This window comes from Crinia signifera, chromosome 12, assembly GCF_055691185.1.
Source record: "Crinia signifera chromosome 12, ASM5569118v1, whole genome shotgun sequence".
Taxonomy (NCBI): Eukaryota; Metazoa; Chordata; class Amphibia; order Anura; family Myobatrachidae; genus Crinia; species Crinia signifera.
In genome coordinates, this window is record NC_139228.1 from 45945890 (window position 1) to 45962687 (window position 16798).

Consider the following 16798-nt stretch of genomic DNA (forward strand, 5'->3'; position numbering starts at 1 on the left):
TATTAAAACATACTGTGTACGGGATGATTGGCTGTACCTGTGGTAACATCAGTGTGACCAGCAGCTGCTATGCGCCCTGGACAGGAGCCCAGGACAGGTGAGTAGTGGGCTGAGGAATTTATGAGGACAGAGGATGGTGCTGAAGGGCTGAGGGAGATAATGAGGGCTGAGTACAATAGTGAGGGGCAGAGAAAGGTGGTGAGGGGCTCACCACCCCAGTCTGCCTAACCGCCCCTATCCTCTTAACCTTGCCGGCTGACTAATTTTTAGACGCGTACCCCATCTATCTAGAAGTTTAGTCTTCTCGGCCTTTTGGCTAAGATCAAGTGTAGTATCTGTTCTTATCAGTGGGTATGGACTGGCCTCTGGCAGAGAATAGAGAAAGGTGGGACTGAGTAGCTGCTCTGATGGGCGGAGGGTGTGGGACCCCTCTGTTTTTTCCCGGGAGTAGTGAAAAGTCTCACTAAGTATCTTCACCTCTGCCTTTGGTAGGAGGTGTTGTTTCCGTAAATCCACTGGTAAGAGGGGGGGAGAAACACTGGGCCTAGTAGATTGACTCTCTTGACGGGGTTCGTAGCCCCCGAAGGATGAGTCAGCGAAAGGCTCAGTCTAGTATCCATTCCCAGGGAGCGGAGAAAAGCTGAGACAGAGTAGATTGGTCCAGGTTGGCTAACCACCAGCCTGGGCACAGCGAAAAGCTCAGCCCAGTATCTTAACCCTGGGAGCGGAGAAACACTGGGACTGAGTAGATTGCTCTTCCGAGGGGGGTGCAGCCCCTAAGGGAGTCTTTCGAAAAGCCCAGTGGAGTACCCATTCCCATGCCGGGGGCTGGAAAATGCCTGCTGGTGAGACAGAGAAAAGCTTGGTCGGACGCTGAAGGGTCGGCTGCCTGGAGCCCGAGGCTGCACTGTGCCCCCGGGGAAACTCGGGGGTGCCTGATTTGCACTGGTGATGTCCAGCACCATGCACTGAATGGCACACACACTGCGCACTTCCCTCTAGGTTAGGCTACACGTCCTTACCTCGTCCTTTTGGATGGGGTAGGACAATTTTTTTACACCCCCACCCCGGCCTTCTGGCTAGGGCCTCTTTTATTTATTTCTTTGATTTGCACTTTTGAGCACTCCACGTTTTTCGTTAGTTTGTCACGTTTTTTTGATTTGGGTAGTGCGGCTGTCCCTAACGGGCCTTCCGTTCCCCAAACGTGGCTGGGACTCTTCACCTTTTGGGGAGAGTCCCGGTCCCCTCGAGGGCAACCCCGAGCCGCAAGGCGGAGGGAAGCCTAAGCGGGTCTCTCCAAACCTTCGGGTGCGGAGGACCCACCGTCCAAAACCCTTCCGGGGGTGGAGGAAAAGCGGGTCTCTCTGAGCTTCGGCGAAGAGGACCCACCGATCCCTTTTTTCCCTTCCTCGGCCTTATGGTTGAGGGGGGTTAGGGGAACCATGGGGCCTTTCTCCTTTGGGAGAGGGTCCAAACGTTCGTACGGCTGCCCCCTTTGCACGTGTTTAGGCACAGCACTGGTGGTGGTGGGAGCACACCTCGGGCTCCCTGAGTTTCTTCAAACTCAAACTGCTTCCCCAGCTGTATATTTACTGGGAGGGAGGAGGAGAAAAAGCCTCTTCTATTGATTTCCAGCAGCTAGACGCGGTTCTGGGGGTGCGCGGCTGATGGTTACGCACTGATTGTACCAGTCAGTCAGCTGCTCACGAACAGCGATGCTACTAGCTTCTGGAGTACTGATGATGCAGCTTTTTCCTCCTAGTAAGTAATCTTTATTATCTGCATCCCGATCACTGTGGCAGGCAGTGATCAGGCAGCCTGTGACACTCAATCCCATCTCAACTCCCGTCCCCTTCTCCATCCGCCGCTGGCTTCAGACTAGTAGTGTGTGTTCTGTGGCACCCCCCTTCTCACCCTGGCGACTGCAGATTGCAGCATTTGGAATACCTATTTATGGCATTTTCGTACAAAGTAGATCAGCAGCTGCCTCTGTCAGGACTGATAGCAACATTGGGAAATAGATCCCGCTGTTGCACTAATAGCAGGTCCATCCTGCAATGACAATGGCAGCATGCACTGTATATCTCAATCAGCACACCTGCTCATAAACCAGTACTTGTAGCTGTTGTTGAGGGACCTTATTAAAACATACTGTGTACGGGATGATTGGCTGTACCTGTGGTAACATCAGTGTGACCAGCAGCTGCTATGCGCCCTGGACAGGAGCCCAGGACAGGTGAGTAGTGGGCTGAGGAATTTATGAGGACAGAGGATGGTGCTGAAGGGCTGAGGGAGATAATGAGGGCTGAGTACAATAGTGAGGGGCAGAGAAAGGTGGTGAGGGGCTCACCACCCCAGTCTGCTTAACCGCCCCTATCCTCTTAACCTTGCCGGCTGACTAATTTTTAGACGCGTACCCCATCTATCTAGAAGTTTAGTCATCCTGCCGGCTGACTAATTTTTAGAGGCGTACCTCGTCACTTTTGTTTAGGTTCTGTACTCACGCCTCTTTGTTTTGGTATGCCCTTAACCCAGCCCATTATGATAATTTTGTTTATATTTGACGTGTCAATAGCCCAAATCGAGACAGTGTGTACTGTGGTACAATCTTTTTCTTGTGACTGTTTGGACGGGAGTAGATCGGACGTCGCAAGTAAAATTGTGCAGGTGTGTACGCGCGTATCGGCTGGTGTTTGTGGACGGTCGGTCGCGTGTATGGTCGGTCGAACGGTGGCAAGAAAACAGGGATTGTATAGATGTGTACCCAGCTTAAGGCTGGGGTAGCCAACCCTAGTCCTTGAGAGCTACCAACAGTGCATGTTTTGCAGGTCTCCTCACAGAATCACAAGTGAGCTAATTAGCTCCATCTGTGTATCTTTTAAAATCTGTCAGTGATTAATGAGTGCAGCAGCTAGGTTGTCTGGAAAATGTGAACTGTTGGTAGCTCTCGAGGGCTAGGGTTGGCTACCACTGTCCTAAGGGCTGAAGATGATAAACAGCTAGTAGACCTTAGATGTCAGGATGTCCTCCACCTCCTCCATCAATGCATTTCGGGCTATAATGCAGCCCTTTTTTCAAGGTGAGAGGGTTGTTTGTAACTACCTGGTATTTATACCAGTATCTTATTTACATAATTAAAAAACATGCTAAAAAATTGAACAATCCCGTAACATGATCACGCTGATTTAAGTATAAGAAAGCTTCCAGATAGCATACAAATGAATACATAATCTCATCGTAAAATAATACATATAAAACACATTTACATATTAACATACAAAACATTCACAATACATAAATACATGATACATACAGTGTATATACATGATAAATACAGTGTATTCCATTTATCCGTATTTTACTTATGTATATCCCGCAGCAGGTCATATCCGGCATCGCTCTTGCCAGGCTCAGTGCCGGAAGTAGGTCAACTGACGTCCGTCTTGGGACTTCCAGTGTTTGGAACGCGGGCACTTCCCGGACGTGAGCCGCAAATCGCGGCAATTTACTTTAACATCACCCCTGGGAAGATATTCACATGGTTCCAATGGACAATTTGGTCCTCTCGAGTTTGTTCTCCAGCGCGATCCAATTATCCCAGTGGTCAGGAACTCGGTCCTCATTACCCCACACAGTGCATGTTTTGCTGGTAACCCAGCAGGTGCACAGGTGTACTAATTACTCAGGCACATTTTATAAGGTCTGCAGGTGGAGTTAATTATTTCACTTGTGATTCTGTGAGGAGACCTGCAAAACATGCACTTCGTGGGCTAATGAGGACCGAGTTCCCTGACCACTGAATAATCCATTATACAAAATAAATAATTAAAAACCGTTAAGCCAATTGAAAAAAAAAAATATTTTCACCTATAAATATGAATTAGTGACTTCTCAATAACCGTACTATAATCAAACCCAATGTTTAAGCCCAAAGGCTCAATCGTTTTTAATTCATAAATGGTTCTCCAACTGGGAAAGACATTTATCCCTGTCATTAACCCTCCAATTATCAGAAACTATTTTAATGCCACAAAGATTGGCAATATGCTTGGTATTTGTATCATGTTGTTTCTTGAAGTGTAGCGAAACATGATGGGATTCAATCCCCTTACCAATATTACGGCAATGTTCCGATAATCTGACCTTAAATTGTGTTATCGTGTAACCTATATATTGTTTCTTACAGGTACATTCCAGTACGTGCCCGCATTCCAAACACGTCAGGTGACCTACTTCCGGCACGGAGTCCAGCAAGAGCGATGCCGGATATGACCTGCTGCGGGATATACATAAGTAAAATACGGATAAATGGAATAAGCTGTATTATCATGTATTTATGTTTTGTGCATGTTTTGTATGTTAATATGTAAATGTGTTTATATGCATTATTTTACGATGAGATTATGTATTCATTTGTATGCTATCTGGAGGCTGTCTTATACTTAAATCAGCATGATCATGTTACAGGATTGTTCCATGTTTTAGAATGTTTTTTCATTATGTAAATAAGACACTGGTATAAATACAAACAACCCTCACACCTTGAAAAAGGGCTGCATTATAGCCCTTAACGCGTTGGAGTAGGACATCCTGATGTCTGAGGACTACTAGTTGTTTATCATCTTCAGCCCTTGGGGACCTTCCAATCCGGATAGGAAGGTATCCTGACTTTGTTCCAGCACATCAGGTGTCTTGTCCAGCCCTTTTTGCAGTTTTTAAAGTTGTTTGTAAAAGTTTTATGCACTTTCTGTACGGATAATAAAATATTTTCATGGAGAACGTGATTGGATTGCCATTTACACCTTTTTGCGGGATGATGATCCAGGGAAAATAAACCTTTTGAGGAACATAGGGTTCAAACCCTTGGTAAGTGTTTTTCTAAAAGGCCATTTGTGTGGGGATCCCTTTTTCCGTAATTTGTGACTGAGATATAGAAAATTCAAAGAACCCTTACATGAATATAGGGTGCGAGTAACAGGTCAGTGTACTTGTACCCAGTTTATAAAATTTCTCATTCCTATATGAACACTGAAGTTAAACGTATGCAATGAGAAACAAGGAGAAAATAAACCCCTATGCGCATATAGGGTACTTCTTGCAGGTCAGTCAGCAGTGTTCAGTTGGGAACGAATAGACAGGAGGACCAACAGTAATGTGGAGTCAACCTCAAGTGTTTTGGACTTATTTTGGTTCACACATTGGGGATGCAGCGCCCATGACCTACTGTTTTCTTTGTTCTTGGTGTAATAGGAGGTGGTATTCCTTTGTGGGTCAAGGGCTACAGTATCAAAAGGCGCTGTCATTATACCTGTACTTTTTCTTGTTTTCCAGACTGACACTTGTTTGTGAAAAGTGAAAAACTTCCTGTATCGCAGGGCTGTTTAAGGCTGTATTATAGCTTTGCAAACAGTGTTCAGAAAATATGCTCACATTAAAAACATTTTAGCAAAGATGTTAATAATCATCCTTTCAATTGTTTTTCAGCTCGCTTTCCAGTTGCTTCCATTTATCTATCAGCTAACCCCCAATACAAAGACACACATGTTTGTACAGTACCACAAACCAACTTCCTGGGAGACACCAATGTCCACAGCTATTTCAGTTCATCAGAAAATCCATGTAGAGGAGAAACACATGCTTGTTTTCTGGATGAATAACAAATAGCAAAAAACTAGTTTGGTATTAGGCAAATGCGCTATTTCAATGAGACAGACAACCGATAATAAAGTTATCTGATAAGAAAGGATTATTCTGACCTAAAATGTGTACACTCAAGCAATATTTGAATGAGTTGCCCAATTCTGACAGATTAAAATGACAAATTGTTCAAATTGCAAGTGCTTACACATTATGACACTGCCCTACAACCTGGACAAAACCGCTTATGACTGAAAGGGGCCGACAGGAGAATTTCCAGAGTCTGGAGTAGTGTGAAAGGGGGTCTCAAACAAAAACCCAGAATTTTGGACACAATAAAATCCCGTACTTTTGTAGAAGGCAGAATGTTTTAGGGAGCCAACAACACTGCTTGTATATTTTTCCCCAATATTGATCGTAATTGGCATGCTTAAGCACCCCTTATAGTTGTAAAGCAACGATCCAATGTTGACAGGAGGGGTAAAGCAGTATATTCCCCTGTGATGGTTTGCCACTTTTCCAAACTTGCATGAACTAGAAAAAAGAAAAAAAAATCTATTAACATGTTAAACGTTTCGGTTTATGACCCACATATTTTAACTTCAGAGCTCAACATGAGCAGCAACCCAGACCTGAGTATCCTTGTTGAACCCGAGTAGTCATCGCAAGCCCCCACAGCAGAGCCACAAAGCACCTCACTGGTGCCTCCAGCCACCCTTCCAAAACCTCACCAAAAGAAAGCAACCAAACATTCAGGATAAGGAGGAGGCCTTGCTCTAGCAACAGGTCAAAAGGGCATTAACACCCAACTTATATGGCTATGCTGGAGGGAAAAGCGGATGATGTGCCAGATTTCACAGATGTGTAGTTTTGTTTTTAGATTATTCCTACTATTTTGAAATTCACAATATGGTGTTGTATGGTGGAAAATGGTGCATTGGCTGCAGACTTGGCTGGAGGATACACACAGGCTGCAAGTGCCGGGACTATTGATTCAGCACTTGCACCATGTGTGTATCTTTCACTAAAGGTCTGCAGCCAATGCACCAAACACCACCATATTTATAGGCAATTAGAGGGATTGCCTTCAATTTAGACAGGCCCAGATCCCCTCAGGCCAGATCATTCAGAATCCCCACAGTAATGTTGGGCATTTTTTTAAAATAAAGTACCACAGGTTTCTAAGGCTGGGGGGGGGGGGGGGGGGGGGTATGTGGGAAACAGTCACGGGGAAAATGAGAGTGAGGGATTAAAGCCTCTTGATCCAAAAAAAACCCCACAGCAACCTAGAACAGACCATACAGAGATGCTGCATACGACTGCTGATATATACACCTTACCAACCTGAAGATCCCAAAGACCAGGACATAGGGAATTGCGCAGTACTATCTACTAAATTGCTGGGATTGCTGCAAAGGATCTGTTCTGGTGTGGTATTTGGGGCTCCTGGCGGATCTGGCTTGTATCCAATCACACAAATATTAAACGTTGGTACTTGTGTAGTTTCACGGTGCCAGCAGGGCGCCGTGCTACTTCTGGGTTCTACGCTCGCCACACCTATCTAAAATAAACTAACTTAACTCCATGCCAACATGGATAGTTCATACCCCCACTATCCATGTTGGCATGGAGTTGATTTTAGATAGCGTGGCGAGCGTACCGAGCCCGCAGCTTGGGCGAGCTGGCGCCGTGAAACTACACAAGTACCTAAACGTTTACTGTTGTACAAATATTTTGATGCATTTTTTGTGTAGGAAAAACTTTTCTTAATTGACTTTAATGAAAAAGCTGTATTTATGCTTATATCAAGCCATGTTGGCTACACTGAACATATATGCCATGTTGGCATACAAGTTCACTTTGACTTACAAAATAATAATTTTATTATTTCATTCTACTTTAGATAAAAAATTTGTACTTACTACACAGTCACGATGGCCTTGCTGGTGCCAGGAATAAGCCGATTCAGTTTGTGAAGAGATGAAGGTCCCAAACTTGAAAATTTCAAACAACCAGCCAGAAGCCAGATACCTCAAGGTAGCCACCAGTTCTTCAGTCAATATGGCCCTCCACATCTTCGTATCCTGCCTTTAATATAGGGAGTCACCCAAGGATGTAAATCCTGAAATGGAGCCTCATTCATTCAAAGGTAGTTTTGGTAGTCCTCTGGGTTATTCTCCATTATTTCAGTCAGGAAAGACACGTCTTTAACTAGTCTTTTGTCCAGCAGGACTATTTCAGAGCCATGTCACGTCTCCCATTGAGAAAGCCATAGGTTAGGAGGAGCTTATAGGGATTCATAACTGAAACACTTTGTTGAAACAAGCCAAAGAAAGCAGTTGCAATGTGGAAAGCTCGGTCGGTGCTAACCAGCCTCACTAAATCACAAAGCAAAGTGTGCCCAGAACTTAAATGGCTGCTGATTATATGTGTTTATTTATATAAAAGAAATCTGTCCATGTTAAATAATGTCCATTCAGATAAACCACATCAGATTTATCTGAGCATGATATATTGGATGCAATAGATCGGATGCCCAAAAACCATTCAAGTACAAAACTGTAATCGCATTATTCCCAGAAAGCTTCCGACCACATCGGAGGTAAATCGGATCAGACTTAAGTCTCACTAGTGGATGGGGGGCCTCAAACTACACAGACTTTGAAACACAACAATCATTTCAGCTTGAGAAGGCTTGTGACCTAAGGGTGGTTACTTATTGCTGCTAGAACACTCCACTGACAATGTAAACTTACAGGCATGTCCACATTTCCTTTTCCTGAAGGAACACCAAATACTGGGGCAGATGTATGATGGTGGCCATAACTTTTTTAAATAATGGGTCCCGCTTCTCCTGCATAACGTGGAGAAGCGTGCCCCCATTTTGGGAAAATGTATTAACCCCCCCAGCTGATAAGGAGAGCAGTTATGCTCATCGTTAATGGCTCCCTAGACAGCCCTCGCGCTTTCCCCCCGCCCGGCTGAGATGGGCATGTGCGAGATCTCGCTTTTAATCACAAGATCTCCAGTGCAGCCCGGAGCCAGCAGCAGGGCTAGTGTTGTCCCCATAGTGGGGCATAGGACAATGCTAGCCTTGAGCTGGCAAAGGCGGCCGGGGCAATTTAACGCCTGGGCGGCTGTTAATACATCGGTCCTGCCACTAATCACTGGGGGGGATTGCAGGGGACAGCCCCGCCGAGCTTAACTCAGGTGTGCTAGTAATACATTAGGGAAAACTTAATCCCCCCCGTTAACTAGCGTTAAGTGCATTTTCTGCACTTAGCGCTGGTTAATACATCTGCGCCACTGTTTCTTAGGGTGCCACAGACTTTGGTATTAGTGTTAAAGTACAACAACACACAATGCGTAGACCAACTGAGTTTAAAAAAAAAAAAGGTAAAAAAAAAGGCATAAGACAGTTTCAATATGAGTGACCCATGCCAAGCATCATTATTCCAATTCATTTGTTAGAAAAATATGAATATTAAGTACCTAATACACTAATGATCACTATTGTGTAAAATTGCAGATGACTGCAATAGTTCTTGAGAAAACTAGCTCCATGTAAATTTGTGAGAGAATGGCAAAACTATCGCAGATCGCTACCCATTCGGAAATATATATGCAATTCCCAAACTATCAATTTTTTTTGGGCAGTCTGATCCATCCACAATTCTCAGACAGACTATTTGGGCTCACACAAGTCCTTTAATAATTGCTCAATTTGCTGATCAGTGACCATCTCTGAATCAGGCTCTATATGTGCACAAAGATTCCGGAAATGAAGGGAAAAAAATTAGCAAAATTGAGGAAACACAATACGGGAAGCCATATGGCATAAAAATAGGATTTGGGGTTCAATACGATAGGGATAGAGGTCCTCCGCAAGAGAGACAGGGCACATAACATTCTTCAGTTAATGAAAAACTGTGCCGAAGGAGAGCAAACTATGTGAAGTATGATATGTGGCGAGATTCAAACCAGCACACCGCAAACAAACGTAACACTCTTCTGCAAATGAACTTCACTAAGTGATAACCAAGTTAACAAGCAATAATGTCGCTTAAACTGAAACTACATGCAATAGTAACTCTGCACCGAGGCGGGCGCCCAGTATCCCATATTGACTACGAGAAAAGGATTTACCGGTAGGTACCCTAAATCCTATTTTCTCTAACGTCCTATGGGATACTGGGGTTCAATACGATGGGGAGGTCCGAAAGTTTCCAGAATAGGCGGGAACGTGCGGAGACTGCTGCAGTACTGCTTGTCCAAACTGGGAATCCTCCCTAGCCAGAGCGTCCAATTTGTAGAACTTAACAAATGTGTGTTTACCTGACCAGGTTGCAGCTCTGCAAAGCTGTAAGGCTGAGACACCCCGGGCAGCCGCACAGGAAGTCCACATAGACCTAGTTGAATGTGCCTGGAAGTGTCAACCCTGCCGACTCATATGCCTGTTGTATAGTGGCACGGATCCAGTGGGCAATGGTTTGCTTTGATGCCGGACAACCCTTTCTCTGGGCATCATAGAGCACAAAAAGACTATCTGTCTTTCGAAACCTAGATGTACGCCTAGCATACACCCTACGGGTATGTACAGCATCCAACGAAGCAGAAATTTCAGGACAGGCAGTGCTGGACGGAACCACAATGGGCTGGTTCAAATAGAAGGATGACACAACCTTAGGTAAGAACTGTGGCTTACTCCTGTAGTGTTCCCCCTAGGAATTTTTTGGGGCAGCACAATGGGGGCGGACCGGGCCACCGACGTCATCATTGTAGGTGGTCCCGGGCCGCCGACGTCACTAAAGGAGGAGGTCCCAGGCCGCCGACGTCACTAAAGGAGGCGGTCCCTGGCAGTCGCGTAACTAAAGGAGGCGTGCCCAGGCCGCCGCGTCGCTAAAGGAGGCGTGCCCAGGCCGCTGCGTCACTAAAGGAGGCGTGCCCGGGTTGCCACGTCACTAAAGCGGGCGTGCCCGGGCTTCCTCCGTCGTACAAGGGGGCGGACCTGGACCCGCCGAAGTCCGTGAGCTGCCGGGGAAGCCTAGCGCCGCCGAGATTGCGGTGCCTGGAGCTTCCCCGGGCACACCATTAAGTCAGGCAGCAGGCTGTTTAAACGAGGCGCTGCTGGAGGGGCAGGGCGCATTTTGCCCTTTAGAAATCGGGCAGGGCGCAGCGCCCTGCTAAAACAGCCTAGCGGGAACACTAGTCCCGAGTTCTTCTCGATCTTCATGAAAAAGACAAGGTATGGACTCTTGCAAGATAGGGCCCCTAGTTCTGACACCCGTCTGGCTGAGGCAAGGGCCAACAGGACTACTGTTTTCCACGTACGGTATTTTAAGTAAGAGTGATCCAAAGGATCAAACCAGGAAGATTGCAGAAAAAAGACAAAACCACATCCAGACTCCATGGTGCCGTAGGTGGTACGAATGGGGGCTGAATTCTCAGAACCCCTTGTAGAAAGGTCTGGACCTCCGGCAAGGACACCAACTTCTTTTGAAAGAAGGCTGACAGTGCAGATATATGGACCTTTAAAAAAGAACCCAGACGAAGGCCCAATTCCAAACCAGCTTGCAAAAACCGTAATAAACGTAGCCGGTAGAAGAAAAGCACTTGAAATGAGCAGGTCGTCTCTGAGAGGTAGACGCAAGGGGTCTTCCACCCGCATGGCCTGAAGATCCGCATACCAGGGTCTTCAAGGCCAATCTGGTGCCACTAAGATGGCCTTCACCTTTTGATTGCGAATTCGCTTTAGGGGTAGTAGCGGTTGCGGTGGAAAACAGGTACACTAGCCGGTAGTTCCATGACCACATCAGGGCATCCACTGCTTCTGCACAAGGATCTCTGGTCCGTGAGCAGTACTTGTCGACCTTGTGGTTGAGTCGAGAGGCCATCAGGTCATTCTGTGGGAGCCCCCACGCTTCCACAATGTGAGTAAACACCTGGGAGTGTAGCTCCCACTCTCCCGGATGGAGATTGTGGCGACTGAGGAAGTCCGCCTCCCAGTTGTCCACTCCCGGTATAAAAATGTCCGACAGTGTCAGCACATGGTGTTCCGCCCAAAAGATGATTCTGGTCGTCTCTCATGCATGCCATACACTTGGTCCCTCCCTGTCGGTTGATGTACGCAACCGTGGTTGCGTTGTCCGACTGGACCTGAACCGCCTTGCCCTGTAGCATGGGAGTTGCTTGCAACAGGGCATAATATACTGCTCTCAACTCCAACTTGTTGATATGAAGTTTGGATTCCAATGGAGACCATCTGCCTTGCAGGTGGATTCCCTGAGTCACAGCTCCCCAACCTAGCAAACTGGCATCCGTAGTGAGTAGGATCCAGTCCTGAATCTCGAAGTACCGGCCCGCCAGCAGGTTGGGTGAACACAGCCACCACGGTAGGGATAACTTGGTCTGCACGGACAGACGAATCTTCCTAAGCATGTGGAGGGTCGACCATGACCATTTGGCCAGAATATCCAGTTGGAAGGTCCTGGAGTGGAAAAGGGCATACTGGATCGCCTGAAAAGAGGCCACCATTTTGCCCAACAACCGGAGGCAGAGATGGACTGACACCTGAGGGGTCGCCAGCACCTCCACCACTAACTGTTGAAGGGATGCCACCTTTTCTTCCGGGAGAAATACTCTCTGTTCCACTGTATCCAGGATCATTCCTAGGAACTGCATTCTCTGCCTCGGAATCAAGGATGGTTTTGTTAGATTCAGAATCCATCCGTGGTTGGAAAGTATCTGTGTGGTTAACTGGATTGCATTCCTCAAGGCCTCCACCGACCCTGCGTTGATGAGCAGGTCATCCAGGTACTGAACTACGTTTACTCCTTGTAGTCTGAGTAGTGACACCTTCTCCGCCATAACCTTTGCAAATATGCGCGGAGCATTGGATAGTCCGAAAGGCAAGGCCTGGAATTGGAAATGATTGTCTCCCAGTGCAAACCTTACAAAAATTTGGTGTTGTGGCCAAATTGGGATGTGGAGGTAAGCGTCCTTTACATCTAGGGAGGCTAGGAACTCCCCTTTTTCCAAACTGACAATCACTGATTGAAGTGTTTCCATTTGAAATTCTGATTTGAGGTTCATAATTGGTCGAACTGAACCCTCTGGTTTTGGTACCAGGAACAGGCTGGAATAATATCCTCGCTTTTGTTCCAGTTGTGGCACTGGCAGAATTACTTTTGTCAGAAGCAGCTTTTAAATTGCCTCTTGACAAAGTATTCGGTAGTGTTCCCGCTATGCTTATTTCCCCTGCCCCTTTAAAAGTCGCTGAATTCCGCCCTGCCCGATTTTGCCCGCCCTGCACAGTTCATACCCGCTGAGAAATTACTTTTCCTCCCTGGCCGTTGCTGCGCTAGAAGTCTCCGCCCTCTGATATGTGTAATGTAAGCTGCTGAGCGCGGGAGAGTGTGGTCACTCCCCGCTCGGCCCTGCAGTCTCCATAGCTGCGCTGACAGACCGCTCACCTCATATGGTTTGAGCGGCTGTCAGCTGTTTCATAAAGCATCCCTCCTCCCCCCTGCTGCGCTGACATGCCGCTCACCTCTTATGTGATTGTGAGCGGCTGTCAGCTATTCCAGTCAAGCATCCCTCCTCCAGTCCTCCCCCGTGCTGCGCTGACACGCTGGTCACCACTACTGAGTGTGTCAGCTATCTCAGTTGCCTGCCCACCCCGTCTCCTCGGTGGCGTGCCTTGCCTGAATTGACACCCGGTAGGACCTTTGGCTGTTAGTTGGACCCCTTTTGGATGGCTGCACCAGACCCGGAACTGTACTCCTGTACTTTATGCGACTACCTCGCCTCCTGCTTTCATTGGAGTCACTGTAAGTGTACATCTACATTAAAGTTGTCTGTCATAAAAGTTGGCACTACGCTGGCTCTCCATTTGTTTTGCATGTGACATCTGGAATTGAGCAATGGACCATTACCATAAGAAACTCTCATGTAAAATGAGATTTGACATCAGGTCTACATTGGTGACTCAACATAAATCACTATTTCACCAGTGGTGTTAATTTAATGTGGGAACCCTTTCAGCACTAAATATCAGCTTATTTGTGACTTTGGTTTTCTGTTTGTTTGGGGTGTTTTTTGAATGGAACCTTTTAAACTGTAATTGTATCATCTTTAAGGTTGTAATTGTACGCTCAATACCCCTTTCCTCCATAAATGTGCTGATGTTTGAAGCTCAGGCGTCATGGTTTATACTGCATAATTGTGCTGCTAGTTGGAGGCATCACAAGATGGTTTATATAGCATAAATGTGCTGCTAGTCTGAAGCTCCGGTGTCATGGTTTATACAGCATACATGTGCTGCTAGTCTGAGGCGTCACAAGATGGTTTATACAGCATAAATGTGCTGCTAGTCTGAGCCGTCACAAGATGGTTTATACGCAATAAATGTGCTGCTAGTCTGAGGCGTCACAAGTTGGTTTATACAGCATCAATGTGCTGCTAGTCTGAGGCATCACAAGATGGTTTATTCAGCATAAATGTGCTGCTAGTCTGAAGCGTCAAAATGGTTTATACAGCATAAATGTGCTGCTAGTCTGAGGCATCACAAGTTGGTTTATACAGCATAAATGTGCTGCTAGTCTGAGGCGTCACAAATTGGTTTGTACAGCATAAATGTGCTGCTAGTCTGAGGCGTCACAACATGGTTTGTACAGCATAAATGTGCTGCTAGTCTGAGGCGTCACAACATGGTTTGTACAGCATAAATGTGCTGCTAGTCTGAGGCGTCACAAGATGGTTTATACAGCATAAATGTGCTGCTAGTCTGAGGCGTCACAAGATGGTTTATACAGCATAAATGTCCTGCTAGTCTGAGGCGTCACAACATGGTTTGTACATCATTTTGCCCTTTTAAATTTAAATATGCCTTTCTGAATGAAAATTGTGCCCTCACGATTGAAAAATGTGCCCCCGTGGTCAGCACCGTGCCCTAAAATTTTTCTAGAGTGAACACTATCCGGTCTACTAGAGAAGCCGGAAGAGCTTTCCGGAAATATCTTCGTGGGAGGCGGTTTGGCAAACTCCAGCTTGTAGCCCCATGAAATAAGACCCCTGACCCAGGAATCTAGGTATGAGGCATCCCAGACATGGCTGAAGTGCTGCAGATGACCGCCCACCTTGAGTATTTCTCGGGGCGGGCAAAACCCATCATGTGGAGGGCTTGGAGACAGCCGTAGAGGCACTGCGGCCCTGCTGTCCTGAAGGACCAGCCTTTCTGAATTTTCCACGTGTGCCCTTATTAGCATTGGAGGCACCTCTGGACTTAGAGTGGAATCTGGACCCGCGGAAGGACTGCTGGGTAGAGTTTGTAAATGGACATTTGGAGTTTGTAAATGTAGCAGTGGATGCTGAGGGGCGGAAAGTGGATTTTCCAGCTGTGGCCTTTGAAATCCACTCGTCAAGTTCACTGCCAAAAAGTCTATCCCCTGTAAAAGGGAAGACTCTCCATGCTGCGTTTGGAGTCAACATCTGCGACCCACTGACGCAACCAAAGGGCCCTCCTGGCCGACCCTGCCATGGCTGAGTTGTGTGCATTTATAGCACCCAACTCTTTTTATGCCTCGCAAAGCACAAACCCCACACAGGACTGTGGTCCTGCAGCAGGGTCAGCTCTGTGCCTTAAGAGGCCAGGGACTGACCATTCCAATGGCTCCCTCGAAGCAGGAATGCTGTTTTGTCCAGAACAGCATTCCCAAAACAATAAAATAAATTGAAGAAAAATTCTCTGGTGCTCCAGTGAAGTGCAGGTTCTCCTGAGGCACATTTTTCTAAACTGACTAGCGGGAGGGAGATAGAGGGGAGGAGCCAGTGCACCCACACTGAAGAATCTTATGTGCCCTGTCTCTCCTGCAGAGGACCTTTATCCCCATCGTATTGAACCCCAGTATCCCATAGGACATTAGAGAAAGGATATAGTAGGACACACCTGTAACCATGATTGCAGTTAGCATGTGATGGGATTAGCCCTCACCAGTCAAAGGAATTAAAATGGTACCCTTTGTTTGAAAAAGGAGTTATGTAGTATGGGGGGTAAAATACTGCGCTATAACTTACAGGACCTGACATTAATCTTCACCAAAGGCGAAAGGTGCAAATATGATATGTTCTTTAAACATAAACAGTATTATTTTTTCCTCCTATTCTGTATCTGTTTCACCCCGGGTCATTCCACATCAGATCACCCCAAAAATGTTTTACAATTTCCACCATCTGTCTCAATCTTTTGTGAATTTTATTTAGTTAATTGTCAATCTCCAAACAACTATTTTACTGCCATATACTGGGTTGGGATCATTTGGTCTATTGCATTATGGCCGAAAGTCATTAGGTCGAATCCATTAGGTCGACATGCTAAAAGGTCGACATGACTCTAGGTCGACATGGGAAAAGGTCGACATGACTCTAGGTCGACATGGGAAAAGGTCGACATGATTCTAGGTCGAAAGGTCATTAGTTCGACAGGTCATTAGTTCGACATTGTCTATGTCGACATTCACAAGGTCGACATGGGGATTTTCACTGTTTTTTTTACCTGAATGTCAACACAGTCGACATGGACACAGTTTAAAGTGCACTGCATCCCCTCGCTCGCTGCGCTCGCTATGCGTCGGGCACGGTGCCTCGCTACGCTCGGCACACTATTTTATTCTCCCACCACGCCCTAGTGGATGGTAGGGCATGAAATACCGCCTGTTGGCACATGTTGGCTCAAAAAACAGTGAAAAACTCCATGTCGACCTTGTGAATGTCGACATAGACAATGTCGAACTAATGACCTTGTCGAACTAATGACCTGTCGAACAAAATCATGTCGACCTTTTCCCATGTCGACCTAGAGTCATGTCGACCTTTTAGCATGTCGACCTAATGGATTCGACCTAATGACTGTCGACCATAATGCAGTAGACCAAATGACCGCATCCCCATATACTGTATCTCAACTGTCTGACAAATAGTTATATAAATATTGATATTTAAATGTATTCAATCATTTACTGATTGCAGCATCTTTATCCAGTTTATTAGAAGTATCACTGGTGTTTATTGAGCAATAACCATGACAATTGAGTGCTTAAGGTAACTTTCTCCTGGATCCAAACCAAATTACTTAATCTGCCTCATACTTTGCATTACAACAAAA

General features: G+C 46.2%; 1 protein-coding gene and 1 pseudogene across 8 annotated transcripts in view; one reads left to right on the top strand and one right to left on the bottom strand.

Moving 5' to 3' along the window:
- FUT8 (fucosyltransferase 8) overlaps positions 1–16798 on the bottom strand; it is a 315179-nt gene that overhangs the window by 266146 nt on the left and 32235 nt on the right. The window contains exon 2 of one of the 8 annotated variants that reach the window (XM_083167144.1): positions 7560–7725. The exons of the other annotated variants lie outside the window; for them this stretch is intronic. The gene's annotated coding sequence lies outside the window, so the exon portion shown is untranslated. The remainder of the gene's footprint in view (positions 1–7559; positions 7726–16798) is intronic. 8 annotated transcript variants of the gene reach the window in all.
- On the top strand, positions 297–432 carry LOC146050922 (U2 spliceosomal RNA; annotated as a pseudogene).